This window comes from Protobothrops mucrosquamatus, unplaced genomic scaffold (genome assembly GCF_001527695.2).
Source record: "Protobothrops mucrosquamatus isolate PMUCROS unplaced genomic scaffold, P.Mucros_1.0 scaffold1008, whole genome shotgun sequence".
Lineage (NCBI taxonomy): Eukaryota > Metazoa > Chordata > Lepidosauria > Squamata > Viperidae > Protobothrops > Protobothrops mucrosquamatus.
The window spans coordinates 293,881-304,730 of record NW_015387244.1 but is presented as its reverse complement, the minus strand read 5'-3'; positions in this window follow the sequence as shown (position 1 = coordinate 304,730).

Genomic DNA, 10,850 nt, shown 5'->3' with positions numbered 1-10,850 from the left:
CTCTCCCTCTCTCTGATCTTCTGCTTACCTGGCAAGCTGGCTTCAAGCTGTTCTCCAACAAGCTCAGGGGTAGGCAACCTCGGCTCTTTTATGACTCATGGACTTCAACTCCCAGAATTCCTGAGTTAGCATAGCTGGGCTAGCTAGTTCTCTCCTGCCCTTCCTACTTCCTGTTTCCTGCTTCCTGTTTCCTGCAGAGATGCTGCAAAGGGAGGAGCTCCGCCCAATAAGCTTTTCAGCTTCCGGAGAACACCGTGAATCCACTCTCTTTTTTACACACACACAGAGAGAGAGAGAGAGAGAGAGAGAAGGGAAGCTCAAGTGCCTCTCTCTGTCTCTGTCTCTCTCTGCAAATGGCAGAGGAGGCTGGGAGCCGCAGGGGAAGGCTCAAAGAGCCACATGCGGCTCCGGAGCCGCAGGTTGCCGACCTGTGACATAGAGCGTACAGCAGGGGTGTCAAACTCAATTTCCTTGAGGGCCGCATCAGCATTGTGGTTGCCCTGGGGGGGCAGTTGGGTGTGGCCAGAGTGGGTGCAGCCTACTGGGTGGGTGTGGATGGAGTGGGTGTGGCCCACTGGGTGGACGTGGCCAGTTCTACATCATTTGCATCAAGGGTGCCTATGGGGGCCTGGGCAGGAGTGGGACAGATCTGAGGGTCTCTGGCAGAAGAGGGTGGGACTGAGGCAAGTGCCAAGGCATGGTCCACCGGGGCAAGTGCCAAGATGGCCACCACAAAATTGTACATTGACTCCCGGCTGGCCTGGCCCAGGGCCAAGGCAGCGGGGGCCATTCCCTTACTGTTTCCAGGATGGCTTTGCGGGCCACATGAAACCACTTCGCAGGCCGCATCCGGCCCCTGGGCCTTGTGTTTGACATGTCTGGCATAGAGCATAGAACATCATCAGAGTTGGAAGGTACCTTGGAGGTCTTCTAGTTCAACCCTCTGCTGAAGCAGGATACCCTATACCATTTTAGACAAATGGCTGTTCACTCTCTTCTTAAAAGCTTCCAGTGACAGAGCACCCACAACCTCTGAAGGCAAGCCATTCTAAAGTTTTGAGGATTTTTTTTGTAATTGTCTTTATCTTCCACTTCTATTTGGAATCTACCTTGTTACAAAACTGTCCCCTTAGGGATGGCAGGTGATTAAAGTTTAAAAGTTTGGTTTGCAAGTGTCATCAGTTATCACATTTGTTTCCATCTCATAGCACGAGTGTTTTGGTTTTGTAGAGGGGCATCATTGTCAGGCTATGTTTAGGATAGCAGTTGGCCTGTCTAGAATATTAGGATAGTATAGAAACCAATTTTGCCTTTGGGAGAAGTAGGGTCCACTATTCTTTTGTAATGAAATGTGGGGATGATCTTGGGAAATGAGGGTAAGAGGTGCTGTCTAGATGACTTCCAAGATCCCTTCCAACTCAGTTTTTTTTGTTCTAGGGAATGATCAGGTAAGAGGTGATATAGCCCAAAGCTGCATAATGGGCAGAGAAAAACTCAGAAACAAACCTTCCTAATTTATCAAGTGGTTAAAAAGAGAAGAAAGGAGATTTGTACTTTCAGACTTGCAAGATTCTGTTAATGTTGCCTTATAATGAAGCAGAATTAGCTTGGCTGATTGTGTTTCTTGTCCAGTATACTTGAGGTTGATACCATTGTCATGAAATGAGTTAACTTCCTGTGAGTGGGAAGGGGAACAGGCTCTATTTCAATGGAAGAAATGTCAAACTACACTGGGTGGGGGATTCCCTGATACATCCTTTTGCCAATGTTTATAGAGTTTTACAGATGATAACCAGCACTTTGAATTGGACCAAGAAATCTATTGGAAATTGGTGTAGTGACTATATGGTACTGTTGTTATGTTGCAATGGATCTATCCAAGAAGTAGCCTGCTATCAAATTCTATACCAGCTGCAACTTCCAAGGCAAATTCAAGGTAGTCCCACCAAGACCATGTTGCAGTAATCAAGACACAAATTCCTGGGATAGAAATCACGATTACCAGGGCATCTTATGTCAAAATACAAGAATGAGTAGAAACTTTTCTGATAGCTGAGGCAACATAGAAATATTACAATGAAAATTCTGAAGAGCACCTGGTCCAGATGAGGTTCACTGCCAAAACCTCTGAGTCAAGACCAGTGAGGCTTGCAAATTTGGGGAATAGATGAGTGGATGCATTCACACAATTCCAGTCTGCGATTAAACTCACAGATCTTTGCACCAGAGATGATTACATACAATACTTTAGCTTTAGGAGCTACCCAATGCCTGCATGAAGGGGTATATAGAATTAATCAGAATGTAAAATCCCATCTACAGAGGCATGATATACTGCAACTTCTCCAGTCTGAGAGCTTAAAGGAAGATGGATTGTAAATACTGTTTGGACACCAAGACTGTTGAATGACAAAACGAGGATAGCTCCTAAAAACTAACACATTGGATTATTGCAATATTGTTCAAGCACTATCCCAAAACAATCATTTAGGAAAGCAGACTCTATATTCCAACATCATCATCATCATCATCATCATCATCATCATCATCATCATCATCATCATCATTATTATTATTATTAAGATGCCTGGCATAAGTGGGATAAACAGCTCTGGTTTTCTTCACATGTCAGCTCCCCCTCCCCATTTCTCAACATTAGATACACAGGTGTGGATTGCCCCAAATGACTCTCCCTCCCTTCCCCTTTGATGGCATGACTCGAACAAGGCACTAGTCTGATGATGGAGATCCTGACAGACACCATATGTCTAAAGTGTAAAAGTTCATAGTTTAATTTCCTGTAAAGTATTTGAGCTCCATAGAAGAAGATCTGACCACATACTTCTGATTTACTTAGCAATGATGTAATTTGTCATGTACTGCCTTCTCATGGCCAATGTAACTGCAAATACCACAAAGGACATAAAAGTTGGAGGGGTCTTGTGCATGGGGACATCATGTAATGTGACCTCCATTTCTTTCTGTTCTTAAGAGCTTACGGGAGAATTGACTACATGAACCATTCAGGTAGCTCTTGGCTACATGACCACTAACTGTGTAACCATAAAGAAGGCTGTAGGGTGTTGGCTTTCAAGATCAGGCAAAGCTGCACAGGGCCCATCAGTGATGCAATCTCCCAAAAATATGACCCTGGGAATGTGTAACATGAATTAACTTCATCTTAGACTCTGTATTCCACATAAAGTTACACTTGTAGGTAAAGTTTCAGAAGTTGGCAAAGTTTCACTCTCAGATCAGCTCCCCAGTTGCTCTAAATCCCAGCTCTGGGCCTCAGTGGGCCCAGAAGACACTTTGGTAATAACTTTGCACCAACTTCTTCAAGCTTCATTCAAAATATTCTCTGCAGCTGTTGCTTTCTAATGTTTATAGGCCTTGTTTACAATCCTTGTGGGCCAGGAATGAAAACCAGCTTGACCTTTGGAAACAAGCAAAGCAAATGACTATAATTGGGTAATTATAAGGAGACAGGTGAAGCGTCTCTATCTAATGCACTGAATTCAACCTAGCTGCAAGAGCAGGTGCAGAGCTAAAGAAAAACATGTTTATGCCAATTCACTAGGTTAGCAACAGGTCAGCAAAGAGACACTTGAGTTTTGCCTGCCTTTTTTTTGAGACAGAGAGTCACAAGAACAATACAAAAGTTTTGTAGCATCGTAAAGAGCAATCAAGTGATTATTTTAATGTCTCAGATGTCCCATTGGTTATGTTGCTATAGAAATTAACTTCCAAATACATTGCTTCTCTCCTGTTTCTTGGAAGCTTGCCAGATTCAGAGTTTTGTAGGACTTTGTATGTTGAGACTGTCATTTTCTGTATTCCTAATAAAAAATATTCCCTGAAAATATTGGGAAACTATTTTGGAAATGTTGCAGTAGTTCTTCGATGAATCCCAAATGCCTTCAGTGGGGCCTTTAACCATATTAAGATGAGTTCTCTTAATCCCACCAAAATTTAGACAACTAGAATATAGGTTACTATGTTCTTTGTCAATAGTTTTCACAAGAAAATAAAAATAAACAAGATAGCAAGAGAGTAGCATGATACAAGTCTCACTCTCTTTGAAAGTGCATGCTGATGCACATTCAAAGTGGTACAGCTTGCATCACATCACTGTCTGCCATCTTGCACATCCCCTCCCCCAGACATGGATGTCACCAGTGCTTTTTTTCTAAAAAAAAAAAAAAAAAAGGTGCCGGAACTCACACACATCATACAACCCACCTTGCCTACCGTACAAGGTTCCATCCCAAAAAGGTGCCAGAACTCTGTTCTGGGCGTTCTATGAGGAAAAAGAACCCCTGGATGCCACTATTCTGTGACCCCATCCCAGCCATAGCTAAGCATATCCTTAACCCATGGCACATGGGTAATTGATGGTCCCATCTAACATAATTAAATAAGCCACAACTGGCTGAGTTCATCCAGTAGGCTATACTCTTAACTATGGTTTATTATGCACCATAGTTGGTTCACACAACATATGGTAGAAACAACTATTATAATTCATTCTCTATGGAGTTGCTTTAGGAGACTATCCAGAAGCTGCAATTGGAGAAAACTCATAGTTATGAGTTGGACAGGACCTCAGATATTAACTAGTCCATACTTGGTATAGGACCTAAAAAAGCTTTCAGAAGATAATTATCCATGTCCAATGAATAGGAACTTACCAAAAATAAATCCATAAGGGCGAATGTATCAAGAACCACCAGATGAATATGTAGCTGGCTGACAAACCATACACAATGAGTAGTTCTCAATGGTACTACTTCCACATGGAGAGAAGTAAGCAACGGGGTACCACAAGGCTCTGTCTTAGGCCCAGTAGTCTTCAATATCTTCATTAATGACTTAGATGAGGGAATAGAAGGGGAACTCATCAAATTTGCAGATGACACTAAACTGACAGGAATAGCTTCACCCCATAAGACAAGCTCAGGATCCAAAAAGATCATGACAAACTTGAACAATGGGCCCTATCCAACAAAATGAGTTTTGGAGAAAAGGAAAGTTTTACATTTAGACAGGAAAAAAATCAAAGGTTTAAGTACAGATTAGCTGAGACCTGGTTCAAAAACAGCAACTGTGAGAGGGACTTGGAGTCCTAGTGGACGATCACTTGACTATGGGCCAGCAGTGTGCAGCAGCAGCCAAAAAAGCTAATACAATCTTGGGTTGTATAAACAGAGACATAGAATCAAGATAACGCAAAGTATTAGTACCGCTTTATAAAACCCTGGTGAGACCACATCTGGAATACTGCAACCAATTTTGGTCATCATACTACAAAAAAGATGTTGAGACCTTGGAAAAAGTACAGAGAAGAACAACTAAGATGATCAAAGGCCTGGAGACTAAAACATATGAAGAACAGCTGCAGGACTTGGGTTTGGCTAGTCTAAAGAAAAGGGGTGACATGATAGCAGTATTCCAGTATATGAGGGGCTGCCACAAAGAAGAGAGGGTCAAATTATTCTCCAAAGGACCAGAGGGCAGGAAAAAGAAACAATGGTTGGAAACTCATCAAAGAGAGAAGCAACCTGGAATTAAGGAGAAACTTCCTAACAGTGAGGACAATTAACCAGTGGAACAGCTTCCCTTCAGAAATCGTGGGAGGTTTTTAAGAAGATACAATCACTTGTCTGAGATAGTATAGGTTCTCCTGCTTGAGCAGGGGGCTTGACTAGAAGACCTCCAAGGTTCCTTCCAACTCTATTCTATTCTATTCTATTCTATTCTATTCTATTCTATTCTATTCTATTCTGTTCTGTTCTGTTTTCTGTTCTATTTTAGAAACTCTGAATTACAAGAACTACAAAGTATGCTATTTAATCCAACAAGCTTAAAGCAATTTAGAACAGAAGAAAAAAAATTAAAATATTGAAATAAGAACTGACAGCAGCTCCTTGAAGACCATCTACAACACTGAAATATTAAGAAACGGATTCCTCTCCCCACCTATTTACACCAAAGTTCTCCAGAAGAACCAGATTTCATTGCTGACTCTCCAAATAACCAGCATAGCTGCAAGCAACTAAAATAAATGTAACAATTGTAATAATATGTATACACATATACACAGAGAAAATAAAAATATGAAAATAAATATCCATAGATAAGGCTTAATAGCTTCTTCTTCTAAGCTATGGGAAAGATGCTTGTGGACTAAGAGAGCTGAATAACTCAAAGTGTTAATCTGCAGCTGCCAAAAAAGCCAACACAGTTCTAGGCTGCATTAAAAGAGGGATAGAATCAAGATCACGTGAAGTATTAATACCACTTTACAATGCCTTGGTAAGGCCACACTTGGAATACTGCATCGAGCTTTGGTCACCCTGATGTAAAAAAGATGTTGAGATTCTAGAAAGAGTACAGAGAAGAGCAACAAAGATGATTAGGGGACTGGAAGCTAAAACATATAAAGAACGGTTGCTGGAATTGGGTATGTCTAGTTTAATGAAGAGAAGGACGAGGGGGGACAGAAGTTTTTCAATATCTCAGGGGTTGCCACAAAGGAGAGAGTCAAGCTATTCTCCAAAGCGCTGAGGGCAGGACAAGAAGCAATAGATGAAAACTAACCAAGGAGAGAAGCAACCTAGAACTAAGAAGAAATTTCTTGACAGAACAATTAATCAGTGGAACAACCTTCCTCCAGAAGTTGTGAATGCTCCAAGACTGGAAGTTTTAAAGAAGAGATTGGGTTTCCTTCCTGAGCAGGGGGTTGGACTAGAAGATCCCCAAGGTTCTATTCTATTCTATTCTATTCTATTCTATTCTATTCTATTCTATTCTATTCTATTCTATTCTATTCTATTCTATTCTAGCTTTGTACTGGGATAGCAACAGCCCAAACCTGCCCACTATGTTAGAGGTGTCATTGCATGTTTGGCCTTCAAAACAACAGCACTTCTTCTTATCTCCTACTGTATCCCAGAACAATATATTTGTGCTTAGCTCATTCTGGAGTTACAATTCCCTCTTGCTATCAACTCACATTCATTCTGGTTTTCTACAACTCCACCCATCTTTTTTTTTATAATTTCACAGGCTTCCTTTTTTGAAAGCCAACCTTAGCCACTGGACACAGTTCACTTGGTACCTGAACTACTAAAGAACATTTTTTCCTCTTGAGTTGCTTTTCCAAGGAATTCTTCCTAACATGGAATTTCCCCCCTCCTAGAAGATTTCTCCACCCTCTTCCCAAACAGTATCCCTGCCTCATTTCTGGAGAATGGCCATCCTTGATTTGGTGGGATTCCTTGCATTTAAAAGCCAAGATTATAGATAATGGTTTTATTGATTGATGGATTTATTAAACAAATAAATGAACACGGGTGCTTACAACATTAAATGTTAACTATTCCTCAGTTGAACCCTTACTCAAAAGAGAGAGTAAGCCTGATCACAAAGTGGCCTAGAAAGATGATTTCAACAAAGAGATAGGTTCTTTTAATCTTTTTCCATTGGCTTCTTCACGGTGATTTTTCCAACATCTCTGCCTCCCCCCCCAAACATGGAAAACATTGAAATCATTTTGTGTTTGTTCCTTCCTGCAAATTAAACATTTTCAACCTTCCATATGTAGGAGAGATGATGAGAGATGGGAGATAACCTTGAATGAAATATGCAACAACTATTATATAAGAAAAAAAGGGATGAAACATTTCCTAAATCCTGGCAAACAAGATAGTAATTGGAGGAGAATCAGGCAGGCTCCTTCCTGATTCACTGGAGTATAAGGAGGGAAAGCACAATCAGATTTGCCATGTTTGTTACTATAGCCCTATCTCAATAATGCATCCTAATCCTTCCTCCCTCCCTCCCTCCCCCTTTTTTCCTTATAAAAGCTCCCCTGATAAGATCCTTTCTTTCTGGTAAAGGCTCCCATCTTATGTTCCATGGCTATCAGCCCATCACAACAACATTAAAAATAAAAAGCTGGCAGGAATAGCCAACACTCCAGAAGACAGGCTTAAGATACAGGAGGACCTAGACAGATTTGAACATTGGGCGCTATCTAACAAAATGAAATTCAATGGTGAAAAAAGTAAGGTTCTACATTTAGGCAAGAAAAACCAAATGTACAGGTATAGTATAGGGGGTACCTTGCTCAATAGTAGTAACTGTGAGAGGGACCTCGGAGTCCTAGTGGACAATCATTTAAATATGAGCCAGCAGTGCTCTGCAGCTGCCAAAAAAGCCAACACAGTGCTAGGCTGCATTAACAGAGGGATAGAATCAAGGTCATGTGAAGTATTAATACCACCTTACAATGCCTTGGTAAGGCCACACTTGGAATACTGCATCCAGTTTTGGTCACCACAATGTAAAAAAGATGTTGAGACTCTAGAAAGAGTACAGAGAAGAGCAACAAAGATAATTAGGGGACTGGAGGCTAAAACATATAAGGAACGGTTGCTGGAATTGGGTATGTCTAGTTTAACGAAGAGAAGGACAAGGGGGGACATGACAGCAGTGTTCCAATATCTCAGGGGCTGCCACAAAGAAGAGGGAGTCAAGCTATTTTCCAAAGTGCCTGAAGGCAGGACAAGAAGCAATGGATGGAAACTAACCAAGGAGAGAAGCAACCTAGAACTAAGGAGAAACTGTCTGACAGTAAAAACAATTAACCAGTGGAACAACCTGCCTCCAGAAGTGGTGAATGCTCCAACACTGGAAGTTTTTAAGAAGAGACTGGACAGCCATTTGTTTGAAATGGTATAGGGTTTCCTGCCTGAGCCGGGGCTTGGACTAGATGACCTCCAAGGTCCCTTCCAACTTTATTATTATTATTATTATTATTATTATTATTATTATTATTATTATTATTATTATTATTATTATTATTATTATTATTATTATTACAACAACAACATTAAAAATAAAAATAATTAAATCCATGATCATGGGTATAGGGGATAACAGCTCAATTTAATTTTACTTGAATAATTAAGGGTTTGATTCCTTACAGATACCTAGACATTCAACCAAAGTTGAAATTTTCTTTCTAAGTGACTTTAAACGTCAGGTCTACTCACTCCCTGCCCGAGGAGTGCATGTCAAGATTGAATTGCTATGATGCCTTCTAGTCTCTATCACTAATCAACTTGCCATAGAAAAGGCGGGAGGGGTAGAAACTAAATGGAGGATATGGAATTCCAAAATGCTGTTCACCGACAGTGAGACCCAGCTTCCTACCAAGGTCATTGCCGCAGGTGCTCGATGGAGAAGTGAGCCATTCCCATAACAAAAAGAAATTGTGTTATTGGACAATGTGAACATGATGTGACATGATAGCAGTGTTCCAATATCTCAGGGGTTGCTACGAAGAAGAGGGAGTCAAGCTATTAACCTGAAGGCAGGACAAGAAGCAATGGATGGAAATTAAACAAGGAGAGAAACAATCTGGAACTAAGGAGAAATTTCCTGACAGTGAGAACAATTAATCAGTGGAAAAATGTGCCTCCAAAAGTTGTGAATGCTCCAACACTGGAAGTTTTAAAGAAAAGATTGGACAACATTTGTCCAATTTGTCTGAAATAGTATATGTTGTGTTCTTTTGTATTCCCCCCCCCCTTAATCCCCTATGCGCATCCTGATCACCCATTAAGGGTGATTGCCCTTCTCCATTGATCACCCATTAAGGGTGATTGCCCTTCTCCATCTGCATACAGTTTCATGCCCGTTGCTGGTTGGCTAACTAGCAACGGGGTCTTACCAGCCAATGGAATTGTGTGATTACAAGCCAGGGGAATCCCATAAAAGAGGGCTCCCCTGGCCCAGATGCCAGTCTGGATTTACTTTATGCCTTGCCAATAAACCGAGAGCTGACTGTCACTCGACTCGTGTCTTACTGCCTGCACGATCTAACACTGGCGACGAAGGTGGGATCCCAGTAAGACTGCACGACAAGGGCAACCCCGTGGCAAGCAACCTACTTCGAAGCAAGAGCTCCTCCACACAGCCTTCCGAAGCAAGAAACTATCCGTGACTCCAAGATGGCTTCCACCTCGAAATTCTCGTCTTCCCTACCGGCATTCAACCCAGAAACAAACGACTGGGCCGCATACGTGGGAAGATTCGAGCTACACCTGGCCGGGAATGGGCAACAAGGCATTCCAAGGGATCAGAAGAAGGCCTTATTCCTTGCGAACTGCGGGGACGAGGTCTACCACGTGGCCCGCTCCTTGGTCGCTCCAGCCAGCATCGAGGACACTCCTTGGGCAGATATCCAACGTCTGCTGGCTGGTCAGTACGGGATCTCCGAAGGGTACGTAGTCGCAAGGAACCGCTTCTACAACCGACGACAACGGGCGGGCGAACCCATCAGAAAGTACCTCGGAGAGCTCCGATCGATCACAGCCCGTTGCGAGTTCGTCGCCCTGGAAAATATGCTGCGGGATCGACTCGTCATGGGGATGAGGGATGAGCACGTGAAGAAGCGACTCATCGTGCGTCGAAGTCTCACCTTCAGCGAAACCCTAGACGAGGCCCTCGCCGCAGAAGAGTCCAAATCCACGGCCACCGAGATGAGACGGGGTGACATCCATCGCACCCATCGCGAGCCAACCCCCGATCCAGAGGCCACCGAATCGGACGAGGCCGGCGAGGAAGAGACCGTCCATCATATCTTTACCAGCCGGAAGCAGCAAGCATGGCGAGACGAGCGGGACGACCTCGAGTGTCCAGGGTGTTTGGGGAACCACACACGAGCAAACTGTCGGTTCCTAGACACCACGTGCAGCCGCTGCCTGAGGCGAGGACACATCGCAAAAGCATGCCGAGCCTCGCGCCCAAATTCCAGGAAACAGCGTTCGCCCCCACGGAGG